General features: G+C 42.1%; 1 protein-coding gene across 18 annotated transcripts in view; it reads left to right on the top strand.

Annotated features, from left to right (window-relative positions):
* Positions 1 to 2,022: 2,022 nt before the first annotated feature.
* The window catches only part of WNK3 (WNK lysine deficient protein kinase 3), an 86,903-nt gene continuing 75,345 nt past the window's right edge, over positions 2,023 to 13,580 (top strand). For 11 of the 18 annotated variants that reach the window (XM_077921648.1, XM_077921647.1, XM_077921642.1 and 8 more), the window contains exon 1: positions 5,474 to 5,810. The gene's annotated coding sequence lies outside the window, so the exon portion shown is untranslated. Of the gene's footprint in view, positions 2,222 to 5,471; positions 5,811 to 5,965; positions 6,092 to 7,876; positions 7,947 to 13,580 lie in introns of those variants that run through there. The other 7 variants (XM_077921653.1, XM_077921652.1, XM_077921636.1 and 4 more) reach the window with 6 other exon arrangements.

Here is a 13,580-nt window from a genome sequence, read left to right as displayed (position 1 = left end):
GTGATTGAAAATCACACAAAAATAGTGCCAGTCTGGGAGCACCTTAAGAGAACTGCAGGAAGCAAGGGGAAGAATGTGGACTGATAACATCATGCATGATGGCAAAATAAAACCAGTCACAGGTATTTGAGTGCCTCCTTCCTCCCGTTCACAAAGTTCTAAATCCTGGACTTTCTAATCTTGACAGTATCCTCAGTCTTTATTTCAATTATTACTTCTCAGTGCAGATTCTTCTCACATTCCCGCCAAAAAACATACCTCAGGACCCAATGTGAGATCATGAGAGTAGATCTGCCCTGCAATGGTGCAAAATCCTGGGTAGGGGATCTTTACTGATTTTTTTTACAGCCAGACACTAATACCTGATTCTCTGAACACATCTCACATCTTTGCTGAATTCCATCAGGAAAATTATGGATCAGATGCCTCATGGCACAAATCGGCATTGTCCTTTAGTGACTTGCAACACAAACTGATACATGTCTACTCAGAAGTAAACTCCACTGTATTCAATGGGATTTTCTCCCAGGGAATGGGTATATAGGAGTGCAGGAATATAATCTATATCTGTAGTTTCTTTCCAGAAAGATGCACATATTGTTTGAAGTTGATAACATTTGTTTTCTGCTGCTTTGTTTGGAAAAAAAGAGGGACCACAGGGCAGCAGAAGATAGCATGCCGTGGATTTAAAAAAAAAAAATTCTTAAAAAAACTTGTTCCAGTACTGTATAACAATTGTTATAGAAAAAAATAGGGGTGTTGGCTTTTGCTGCCCAGTTCCCCAAGGGACTGAGTCCTCTAAGCCCATGATTGGTCAGAGATGAATGGATCCATAGATCCATAGAAAGAAAGGCAGATCTTTGTTGCAACAGAGTTCCTTCCCCTCCTTGCAAGGAGGTAGGCAGAACAATGATGTGCAAGCCCCTATAAAGACAGCCCAAGACCACCCTCCAAAATACCATACATACATCACAGAAGGTGGCAGTCTCCAGCAAAAAATTGAGAGTGCTGCTTCTCTCCTGCCAGGATACCAGATAATGCCTTAAAAGGTAAAGGTAAAGGGACCCCTGACTATTAGATCCAGTCACGGATGACTCGGGGGTTGCGGCGCTCATCTCGCTTTATTGGCCGAGGGAGCCGGCGTACAGCTTCCGGGTCATGTGGCCAGCAGGACTATGCTGCTTCTGTCGAACCAGAGCTGCGCACAGAAACACCGTTTACCTTCCCGCCGGAGTGGTACCTATTTATCTACTTGCACTTTGACGTGCTTTCGAACTGCTAGGTTGGCAGGAGCTGGGACCGAGCAACGGGAGCTCACCCCGTCCTAGGCTCTGTGGTTTAACCCACAGTGCCACCTGTGTCCCCATAACGCCTTACTTGGTTGCATTTTCTGGGTAGCCTGGCCATTCCTTTTGGATGGTAAATACTTTAGTTCCTGAATCTCTTACACATATTGATAGTTTGCTCAGCCTGATACTTGCCAGTCTGTATTTGCAAGGAGGTGCAAGCCCCTACAGTCCAAAGATAATTGGAAAGCTTTTCCCATTTCCTTCCTCGCAGAGAAATATTCGAGGTCAATTTGGGAGTCAAAATGTGCTTCAGGATTGCTCTCCTGTACTATTTCAGTCACCTAGTTGATATACTTATGTTTTTGTGTTTGCCGTGTACATTTATGAACATTTATTCTACATTTGAGACCTTAGAATTCTTACAACTCAATGCATGGCCTTCGCGCCTTCTCTTGTCAACACTGAGGTAACTCCCGTTAAAATGCGCGGCAACGCAGCGACACCCCCCCCCCGCCATCCCTTCCCATTACGGGAGGCAAAGCAAAATGGCCGACGTGGAATCTCACCCGCCGCTACTCTCCCGCCACATTCCCCGCCCGCCCGCCCGCTTTCTTCCCACAAGGAGAAACTACAATTCCCAAGAAACCCCGCGCGCAAATAGTCCGATGCCAAGGCTTGCGGGGGGGGGGGGGGGCAGAGCTGCTGCTGGCAGACGCAGCCAAGTCAATGGGGATGATCCTCTCTCTCTCTCCCCTGGCGCGCGCTGCCTCTCCGCCCTCCTTCCCCGCCTCGCCTCATCTTAGCGGGCGATGGTGAGGAAACGGAGGTTTCAGCAGCGGGGTCTTTTCTGGGGGTAGTTTCAGTGGCTGTGGAGAAGTAGTTGCCCAAGAGTGAGGGGGGGCGCTTTACCCGCCGCCCCCCAAAGAAGAAAGGTCAGTGAACTAAAATGGAGGCTCCGTCGGAGAAGGTCTTGGGGAGCGGCGTGGTCCCGACTCTCCTCAGTGCAAAAGTCCCGCGAATCACCTTTTGGAAAGCTCACATACGTGCAAGGGGCTCAAGGCAGCCTCCGGGCCGCCAGCCGCCTTCCTCACCACAATAACCCGGTGAGGGAGGACAGGCTGAGGCCGCCCAGAAGGGATTGAAAGCGGTGTCTTGGCGGGCATCGCCTTCCTTGGCACTGTAACCACCGTAGCCCAGGCTGGGTCTCAAGCGGGATGGGGATATGGTTGTGGGCATCGATCAAACTGGAGTTTCTGAGCCCTGCAGCGTTTTGTTTTTGCCTCTGGTCCTCCTTCCTTTCGGTTGTCACTTTCCGCTGTAGATTTCCCTCACACATGTCCTTAATTCGGGAGGCAATATGCTTACAGTATTTGGCTATGGGAGCTAATCTGAATGAAGCAGAAATTGGATAAGAATAAAGATGTGATAATATGGAGTAAGAAGGGGGACATTAGCTATGAGTGCATGAAAGAACTGAAAGGTCCGCTCTTTTTAATTCTGAGAATAACTAAAGCATGCCATTCCTTCACCCTGGCAGTAACACATTACAGGAATGCATTCCCTAGTTCATATTTGGAGGACATAAGGTTCCCAACTACTCTTTTATTGGTCATCTGCAGTGTGCTAATTGCTGCTCCCAGATATCTCTGTCCAAGGTTTTCCAGCACACTTTCTGCTTGCAGGAAAGCAGGTAGCTTTTGGGATATTGGTCTCCTGTTTCTTACGGGCTTTCAATTAAAAACAACACATTTTTGAGTGGATGGTCAAACAAAGCAGTGCTATAAAAATGGCCCCTGTAATTGGAGGCATATTCTTTGTGGGACTGAGATTGTGTGTGTGTTTATCTCTGGAGATGCTAGGGATTGAACCAAGGGATTGAACCACTGCATTCAAAGTGGATGCTCCACCACTGAGCTATGGCCCTCCACAAGTGGTTTTCTTACACAGCATTGCTGACCTCAGGATTTATGGGATATATCTTCCAGCACACCAGGGGTTGTACATCGACCAGACTCTGAAGACTGATAAGGATTATGATTGGATCAACTGGCAATAGTTATAAATTCTGTATAGGATAGTAGTCCTGTGCCTTCACTAGGTCAGTGGTAGAACATCTGCTTTGCATACAGAAGGTTTCAAGTTCAATCCCTGGCATCTCAAGATAGGGGTGAGAGAGACTCCTGCCTGAACCTTTGGGAGCTGCTGCTAGTCAGTGCAGGCAACACTGAGATAGGTGAACCAATGGTCTGACTCAGTATATGGAGGCATCTTATGTCCTAATAGAAAAGGGAATTTCAGCATATGCAGGTTTTTCTGCTATGCTGTGATGGGAGGAAGTGCACTGTTTGGAATACTTATTTTTACAAGGTTTAGGAGCCCTGTTTTTTTATTGAAGCAGGTAGTACTAAGGGTGTTCTTTTTGTGAATGCATTTCAGTAAGAGCCAAAAGCAATTGTCTCAGCAGAATAGTTGAAACGGAGTGGGTCTATTCAAAAACCATGAAAGCCAGCTTTTGGTAATTAGGCTCTAGTATCCCTGCTGTTCCATTAGTTTGGTGGTTTTCAATGTTCCTGTATTTGAGAAACCCCTTTCCCATTTATTTTTCTTGCTGGTGAGCCCTTGAGTGTTGCAGTGGATTTTGGAAAGTGGGGCACAGATTTCTCCTTAGGCTTGCTTTACTCATGGAACAGAAAGTGGTGCTAGAAATTGTATTTTATCACTTCAGACTGCAGGTGGGGTTGCCATTTTTTATGCTCCTCCATGTAAAAATGTTCCCTGCAAGAAGAACACCAGCATGTTGAGAAGAAAGGGACTACTATCTACCATAACATTTTTGTCTGCTGCTTTAGCTTTTAACTGTGGAGCATTCAAAACTTTGTTGCCCAACCTCCAGTCTGGAGTGGTACAATCCATTCTGCTACATCTGAACTCATACCCCCTCAGTCACAGACTATTGAGTGGTATTCAGCTAAGTTTTACTTAGAATAGAACCACTGAAATGAATGAACATGATTAAGACCTGTCCATTAATTTCAATAGGTCTACTATGAGTGAAATGGAATTGACTATTACTACTGTACTTTGTAAATGGGACGCGGGTGGCACAGAGCCTAGGGCTTGCCGATCAGAAGGTTGGTGGTTCAAATCCCCATGACGGGGTGAGCTCCCGTTGCTCGGTCCCTGCTCCTGCCAACCTATCAGTTCAAAAGCACGTCAAAGTGCAAGTAGATAAATAGGTATCGCTCCGGTGGGAAGGTAAACGGCGTTTCCGTGCGCTGCTCTGGTTCGCCAGAAGCGGCTTAGTCATGTATGCCAACTCCCTCGGCCAATAAAGTGAGATGAGCGCCGCAACCCCAGAGTCGTCCACAACTGGACCTAATGATCAGGGGTCCCTTTATCTTTACCTTTACTGTACTTTGTGTTCTGATGATACTGCAGCAGGCACCACCTCTTTTAAAATGGTGTTTGCCATGTTTGTTTTTATAATTTGTGTTTGTTTTTTAAATTTACTTGTATTTAAACCATTTAAAATCCTGATTGATCAGTATGGCATTTTTAATTAACAAAAGTTTTAAAACTGATTGAAGCTCTAGAATAAATGTGGAAGTATGTGTGATCTTTTTAGTTTTGTTTCTGGTGTTGGAAGATGAGAGAGTTTTTTCAATGAAGTATATGTTAGAAAGACAATGGCTGTGGAAATTGGTGTAATTTTCATGTTTTTATTTTTGCATTGAACTGTGAGTTTGGTAGTGTATGAGCATCAAATGTGATTTACTTCTGATTAAAATGTGCAAATTAGTGGTTGCTATGTATGTTATAGTTGCATTTGTAAATTTGTGGTTGCTGTTCTGTTCCTGCACAAGAGCTGCTGAGAACCTGAGGCTGTCTGTGTGTGCGCACGCACGTTTTGCTGAGCTTGGCATAGTCATGCTAGCACATCTTTAAACCGACTAAATTAAATGACATGTGTCTGCAGAAGTGAGCTAATACTATCACCATGTCTTATTTCTGCCTACTTAATGCTCTCACAGAGAGTGGAAATCTCCACTGCTGAAGATGGGAAAGAACATATTCGTTTGACATCCGGGTGTTCTGCCTTTATACACCATCCATCTCTGTGTATCTTTCTCCCCCTCTCTTTTATAGGGCAGATGGTTTACCCCATGTAGTTTGCTTCATTGAGACTTTGTTGGCATGTCAAGCTGTACGAGGGCTGCCTCTGCTTCCATCTCCTCCTCCTCCTCCTCCTGCTCTCTGTGTATATATGGAGGGGTTTCCTCCGAATAGTACAGCCCAGACAGAAGGTAGAAGGGAGAGGATTGCTCTTCACCTGCTTATCAGACGAGGTTCACCATTACCCGGAAGTTCTTCCTTGTAAGGAGGTGGGGGTCTTTCCCCCCCTCGATGCAGTAAGCATCCCCCACCTCCTTTTTACTGCTTCCATGGGGTTTGTTTGAGAGGAGTCCACAGAGATGGAGAGATGCTTCCTCGCGGGCGCTAGCCCAAACCTTATACACTTGGGTAAGGAGGGGGTGGTCTAGGGATGGTTTTTGTTCCCTAAGGATGGGTGGGTAGTAAGAAGAGAGATCGCAAAAAGAGGAGGGGGTCTGGGCGGCTTTTGTGCATGTGACTACAGTATGTCTGGATGAATCGCCGTGCTGAGCACTGTTGGGAGCATTGGTGGTTGGAGTAGAAAATGGATCCGGCCGGGGATTTATGTTATTATAAAGTACCAATACTTAGAAATTAATTTATTTGAAATCAACACGACTTAGTTCCTAGAAAATATGTGCAGCCTTGAGGTATCAATTAGTCCCCCCCCCTCCAGGCTGGGGGTGATTTAATCTGTGAGTGGTGTTTGGTGTTCAAAAGACAGGTGTGTGGGGGGTCACGATGGATGGAATTTCTTTGTTGGGTGAGTCATGTGCTCAAAAATGATGAGGCAGGGAGGAACGATAGAGCTGGAATTTTATACTGATATTTTATTTAGCATGTGGAGGAAAGAGGCAGAGTACGTGTGTATAGAATTCCAATGGACCAGATAGGGGAAGAGAAGAAAGCCTCTTCTTAAATTATTTGTGGCTTTTACTCTCATTGTTCCACAATGTCCTATTAACCACATGCCTAAAAACCCCCTCTATTTTCCCTTTTGTATGTGGTTTCTATTATTGTTTGTTTGCATCTACCCTCCTGTGTTGTGGTATCAACCTCATTCTGCGGGATTTTTTTAAAAAGACCTTTTGTGTGTGGCTGTGTAGTTCCTCCACCCCTAGGAATTTTGCAGACTGGATTCATCAGTGGGTTTTCTTCCTCATAGAGGGGAGAGTGTATATGTAGATTGTGTTTGTTTTAAAATAACTGTGGCTACAATACTAAACACACTTCCTGGGGGAATATCCTCCACGGGACATCCTGGGACATTCTTCTGAGTAAACATGTATAGGATTGTGCTGTTTGAGTAATTTAGCTTTGTTGGTGAAATATTTCAATTGGGATGGGTGGGGGGTTTGATCAGCACTTCCATCTGGGGCATCTCTCCTTGTCTGATCACCCAAGTTAAATATATAGTTCCTTTGCTTTCCTTAGATGGATTTTTATTAATTGTTCTTTAGAACCATTGCAGCTGTTTGTCTGTTTTATACCTTATATTATGTTATTTTTTGATACTTTAATATCCAGCTGCCTTTAGGTTGCATTTGAAATGAAAGTCATGTAATAGTAGGGACAAATAGGTTGGTGAGTGCTTTCTGCATACTTTTGTTGTGCATTAAAAAGTATAAATCAGACAAACCCAGGTTTCCTAGTTGTATTATGAAATTTTGCTCATGGTATGAGACTGTAAAAAAAGGCATTTAAATATATCCTGCAGCTATCTAGGTTCCTGGTTTAGTTCCTGTTGCCGGCAGAAAGGTAAGAACTTGGGAGCTGAGCAGCAGATTTTATTAACTGGGTCATGAAAGTGGAAATAAAGTCCCCTGTGACTTGGAATTTTGGCTGCTAGATATCCATTTGTCTCAGAAAGGTGCAATGCATAGATCAAGATTCCATTAATCTCTTGTTGCTTTGGCAGTATGTAAGAATCTCTGGCAATAGGGTGGTGGTGGTGGGGTCCCTCAGAGGGTGTTGCTGTTGCAGAATTCTGTGATTTATTCACACCACTCATCAGAAGGAGCCCTCTGTCCCCTGTCCATGAGTTTATTGCTAGTGTCTGCAATTATGATTTAAAAAAAAATACAAGGCTCCTTAGAACAGAACCTGAAAGCAGAAACAATTCAGATTATTTTAAGTTACTGTTGAAATGTACATTTTAAATAAAAGTCATGTAGAGTTCCAACAGTTCTAAAAAAAAATTAGCCAGCTGTTATTTGTGTGCGTATCTTTGGGGAGCATAGCAGACAGTTTTGACTTGTAGCTGAACCCAAATACTGCTGTTGGTCAAAGACCAAGACTCCTTAAAAGAGGTTGGGTCCCTTACTGAATAGTTTAAGCATCAGAGACTATGCATTTCAGCACTAGCCTGGTAGCCATGGGCAACAAGGAATTCCATGTAGGTGAGTGAGATGGAGTGCTTTGTCCCTTTTCTGCAGCCAGCATAGAAACACAACAGACTGCAGAAGGGATCAAACTCATCATCACTCGTCAGCTAGCCCCAAGTAGGTTAGTATACATTTCTCTTTTTTTGCATTCTTATAGCTTTTGTGGACTTCTTTACAAGGCTGTATTATTTTGTAGAGTTAACAACAATTTTACCTAATTTAGTATCTTATCCATCTTTTTAATTTGTTTGTGGGTGACTTTTAAAAAGTGGCAGCAAATGACTCCTATTGAAACCTGAGGCAGTTAGAACAGGACCAGAAAGGGACCACAGCTCCCTTTATCAACCCTATTAGGCTAGACAAGCTTGGATTTTGTGTAAAATTTAAGAGAACTGTTCTGTTTCTTGGACCTAGTAGTAAACCCTAACACTAGACTTTGTACCTCTCTCAAAATAAGAGGTGGGCATTCCTTCCCTCCATAGGCATGGCTAGTTCTGGACTTCTCCTTGAGTGTTGGGCAGGAGATTGCTTTGGGATTATTGTTTTAGTTTTGTATGCTGCCTTTTTGCTTCCTATAGTCACTTCTCAATATCCAACATGATATGGATTCTTCCCTTTTTTTATATACCTGCCTTCTGAGCCATAGTGGGCGATTCTAGCAGTTTTTATTTTGCCTAAAGTATGGAGGAGCATTGAGTAAAAGAGACAGTCAAAGACTGAATTGGAAGTATAGGTAGTTCTGTGAACATTGTGATCAAATATGGAGGACCAAATCACACTTCTGATAGTACAGATAGAGAAAGCATTGCTTTTAAGTCAGGGTTCCTGGTTTGTCTTATGTTTCTTTTCTACTGGCTAGAATATGTAGATTTAGCATAGTTACAATGCTTGTTTACTGATCATAATGAATATGGTACTGTCTGTTTAAACTCTCCTAAATGCCTCAAACAGCTTTTTCCTAATTTGCAGGTGAACTTTTCCCAGTCCTGAATATAGCTTGAGTATATGGCGCTTTGTCAAATGATCAGCTACAAAGTCACAGCTGTTCTCTATTCCAAGAGTAGCAGATATTTTAAAGTTAAATCATTTTTTCTGCATAGGTGAGGTTGAGACATTTCCTTGACATTTCTGAAGTCTCTGTTATGTTCAAGAGTTGATATTCTGGCAGATGCTGCATTTGTGACACTCCTGGCTCTTCCCATGCCTTGTCCAGGGTTTTCAACATAGTCTTTAAGAATGAACACATGGGAAGAGTAGCTTTTGCATATTGTGAAGAAAGCGTACTGGAGAAAATATTTTGGGTGAAATCCAGTTCAAGCGGAACAGCTTTCGATCCAGCTGAGGAGTCTGCTAACATAAGAGAAGGGAAGGTGATTTTTGCTGATTTTTCTCCTTCCCACTGCAGCCTCCTGCAGCACCTTCCACACTATTCTAGAGGGTCACCCAACAGTTTGGAACAAATTTTCAACAGGCATGGTGGGAAGGGCAAATTGTCAAAAATCACCTCTCCTTGCCTAACGTTAGTAGACACCTCAGGTGGGTCAAAAGCCATTCTGTGAGCAAAATGGCAACGTTTTATTTCACCCTTTGTTTTTAGAAACGTTAATGATGATGATGATACTAATAATAATGGAGTTTTTAAAGAACAAAATACACTGTGGTTTCATATTCTTCTTCTTCTTCCCATAAAATATTAATAGTCATTTAGATAGTGCTTTCTTAGTGTTGAGCCTCCTTTCTATATGTTATCAAAGTTATTCTAATAAATATGAGGGGCTGAAGTTGAGAGTGTCTTCTCAGCAGCCACCCAGTGAGTTCATGGCTAAGGTGAGCTCCTGGCTTGCATCTAAAACCCTTAGTTCCTATGCTGCTGCTGCTTTCATTCATGCTGGACAGCTTATTTAAAGTGGCTTAAGCTTCAATCACTTTTTGACTTAGCCAAAAACCAATCCTACATCTAATTTCTGGCTAACAGCTACTATACATCTATGTTCATAGCTTGTCTGATTGTGGAAGGTAGCCAAAACTTGTGAGCTGGCTCTTTTTAACTTTATAGATGTGCTGGTTTGTTAACCAGAATCTTTATTTTTCTCTGTCGGTAAAACTGTAACCTCTTCCATCTATGAATGCTGTTCTGAAACAAAGTTCAGCATCAACTATGACTGTTGTTTCCTCATCAGAGACTTAGAAGTAGGAACCAATGTAGAAATCATTTTGACGCTAAGGCAATTTCAGTTACTGTGGTTGTTAGAGATTCGTTTCTGACACTGAACGTGTTGATCATTTGTATTATAATTGTATGGCCAAGCCCACCCAACAAACTTCCTCAAAAGAAAATTTTCTGGACTGGCCTTTCTCGTCTGTCACAGAAGACTCTGAGATCTCAGATCTCTTTACTGCAACCCTTCCTCCACCCTGCAAAGCTTTATACCCATGATAGCTAGAGACTCTGTTCCAAAATATTTATGTGCATTATTCAGATTACAGATATGATTAATCTTAAAACTGAATCTGTTCTATTAGATGGCTAAGGTTTTGAAGAATCATGGATCAGGGAAGGGGAATCTGCTGTCTGGCCATTTGTTACCCTGCCCAGGTTTCTTTAATGTGAGTCAGAAGTTAATCCAGAAGCATTCAGTGCCAGAAGAGATATGATGGATTAGATAGTCATAGGTGGAAACAGCATTATTATTGTTTTTCTGTATAGAGTTGAATGGGACCTTGAGGATTATCCAGTTGAAGTCTCTGCAATTGTAGGTTTCAATTGTTCTACCATTTTTTTAAGGTTAAGGAAGATGATTGCATAACTTCTCTGGACGACTCATTCTAGTGCCCAACTATTTTTATAATATGGAAGAGTTTTCTGATATCCACCTTCAGCCTACTGCAACTCAAGCCTGTCACTCCCTCTTCTCATTGGCAACCATATTTAAAATATATGTTTATTGGCATATTTTATAAAATATGGTTACCAATGCTAGATAGCATTACTTTAGCCCTGTTTAGGGAAGTTTTTAATGTTTGATGTTTTATTGTGTTTTTCATACTCTGTTGGGAGCCACCTTGAGTGGCTGAGGCAACCCAGTCAGATGGGCAGCATACAAATAATAAAATCACTATTATTATTATTAGCTGAGACCTAAGCAGTGCTAAACAAGGTCAGTATTGCTGCTTCCTATGGCTTAAATATAGCATTATGTTAAAGGAGATGAACCCAAAATGCGTTTTTTGGCAATCCTGTCTACTGCTGACTTGCTTTCAGTTGTGGCCAATTATAACCTTGGCCATTCTCCACTGTATTCAAGTCTAGATAATTTCTTCAATTTTGTTTTAAGTATTTTCCTCCCAAGTTATAGCTGTTAAATTGCATTTTATTACTTGAAGACAAGACAGATAGCCAGTGCTTTCTCTCAGTATTTTTTTTATCTGTTCTACTAGTTTTAGTCTGGCTAATTTGTGGGCTCAGTGCGCTGTAACCCAACCACAGTCTCCAAGGTTGGGATGTCTAAAAGGTAAAACAAAATTGAACCCCGAATAAGTAAAAACATTAAATTGCCCCCAACATTTCCGTGATCACATAGTCTTTGTTTTCTAAAATGACGTTGTGAGCAAATGAAGTAGTTGATTTAAAAAAGAACAAAAACAATGAACCTTTTTAAAACTAGCATTTGTGTATACAAGCTGGGCCTTCTCCGCAGTTAAGAGTCACCATGGGAATGTCACTGGCTCAGCTGGCTTTTGGCCTCAAGGGTGAACTGTTGATCATATGTCATATGTCTGCACCTGTTAGCATATACGCTTAGTACCATTTTTGCTAATGACCTTGGCAGCAAAGTTGCACCTGTGAATTCATTCACATTTTGCCCCATCTTGTCTTTTTGGTGGTGCTGGGGTAGCTATTAATAACATTTATTGTTACAGAGTGGGCAGGTTGTTATGATTAATTTTCATAGCATATTTGAATTTAGAATTTCTTTTAGCCTTTTGATTGCATAAAGAGAGCAGAGCTACATAAATGAGATATTGATAGAATTTCACTGGCTTCTTTGATATAATGTATCCGCTGTGTTGATCTGAGTATCACTAATCATTTCCTAGCCATAACATGGTGGTGGCGGACCTGCTGGCAAAGGTTGCCACAAATCCTAGATATTTTGAGATATTTTGTCAGATGATTTTTGAAAATCCAATTTAATAATGGCTTGATTATAGTTCTAGCTACATGTTTAGCAACAAGCTGAAAGACCTCTCAATATCTGGTGAAGCAAATACTTCTTTTTACAAACATTTCTTTTTGTATTATATGTTCTGCTATAGCTTAATAACACTGTCTTTAATAATGCTGTTTATCAGCCACCTAAGACAGAAGGCTTGCCGATCAGAAGGTCGGTGGTTTGAATCCCCGCGACAGGGTGAGCTCCCATTGTTCAGTCCCGGCTCCTGCCCACCTTGCAGTTCAAAAGCACATCAAATTGCAAGTAGATAGATAGGTACTGCTCCAGCAGGAAGGTAAACGGTGTTTCCGTGCGCTGCTCTGGTTCGCCAGAAGCAGCTTAGTCATGTTGGCAACATAACCCGGAAGCTGTACGCTGGCTCCCTCGGCCAGTAAAGCGAGATGAGTGCTGCAACCTCAGAGTTGTCCGCGACTGGACCTAATGGTCAGGGGTCCCTTTACCTTTACCTTTAAGACAGAAGTAGACTGACAAGTCTGTAATATCCTTGGTCTACCTTTAAAAAAACTGGCATTGCTTTGACTACCTTCCAGTTCAAATATATAACTTAGTGATAAGTCACATACTTTTTGTAAAAGATCAGCAATTTCATACTTGAGTTCCTTTTAACTCTGGGTGAATGCCATCCAGCTTCAATAAGTTGCCAGTTTTGAACTTGACAATCAGTACTAAAGCCACATCTAAAAATATTTGACATAGTTACTCTGATGCAATCTGCCAACACAGTTGTTCAGGTACAGGTAGCTCTCCAAAAGTTTCTTCAGTAAAGACAGAATTCATTTAGACTCCAGTACAATTTTCTTATCCATCTTCAGCACACATATTTATTTATTTATTACATTTATATCTCATTATTCTCAGAGGAGCTCAAGGAGGCACACATAGTTCCCTCCTCCCCATTTTATACTCACAGCAATCCTGTGAGATAGATTAGGCTGAAAGATGGGGACAAACTCCAAATCACCCAGTAAACTTTCTGGTTGAGTGGGAATTTGAACCCTGGTCCCCCAGTCCTAGTCCACCACTGTTAATCAGCACACCACTGGCTCCTTTTAATGGCTTGTCATTTGATGATTCTACTGTCCCCAGTTTCCTGCTTGGGATAAACCAGACTTCCCCAGCCTGGTGTCCTCCAGGACTATTTATGAGATTACTAAAAAGGAAGGTTGCTTTTTATTTCTGAGTCTTTGAAATATACTTCAGCGGAATATTTTTACCTGGTCTGTAATTATGAAATGCTGCTCAAAAGTGAACTGAGATTGTTGACGGAAAAGAATGCTTTAACCCACGCTTGCTTTGTGAGATGGTTCAAATATTTGTTTTCTTTCCCCCCCTTGTGTTATATTTCTTCCCATACTGAAAGCTCACATTCAAAACATGCTTTCTCAAAGGAATATTTATCTAGCAGGGACCAGATACTTTTTGTCTTTAAAAGATGCTCAGGAGAACTGCAGAATAGTTTCCCGTGGACATGCTGTGATAGTAGCTTCATTGGAGCCTTCTGTCAGGTACATTCTACTTAG

The sequence above is a fragment of the Podarcis muralis genome, chromosome 17 (assembly GCF_964188315.1).
Source record: "Podarcis muralis chromosome 17, rPodMur119.hap1.1, whole genome shotgun sequence".
Lineage (NCBI taxonomy): Eukaryota > Metazoa > Chordata > Lepidosauria > Squamata > Lacertidae > Podarcis > Podarcis muralis.
The sequence above is the reverse complement of the archived record's forward strand: the minus strand, read 5'-3'. Positions and strand labels throughout refer to the sequence as shown.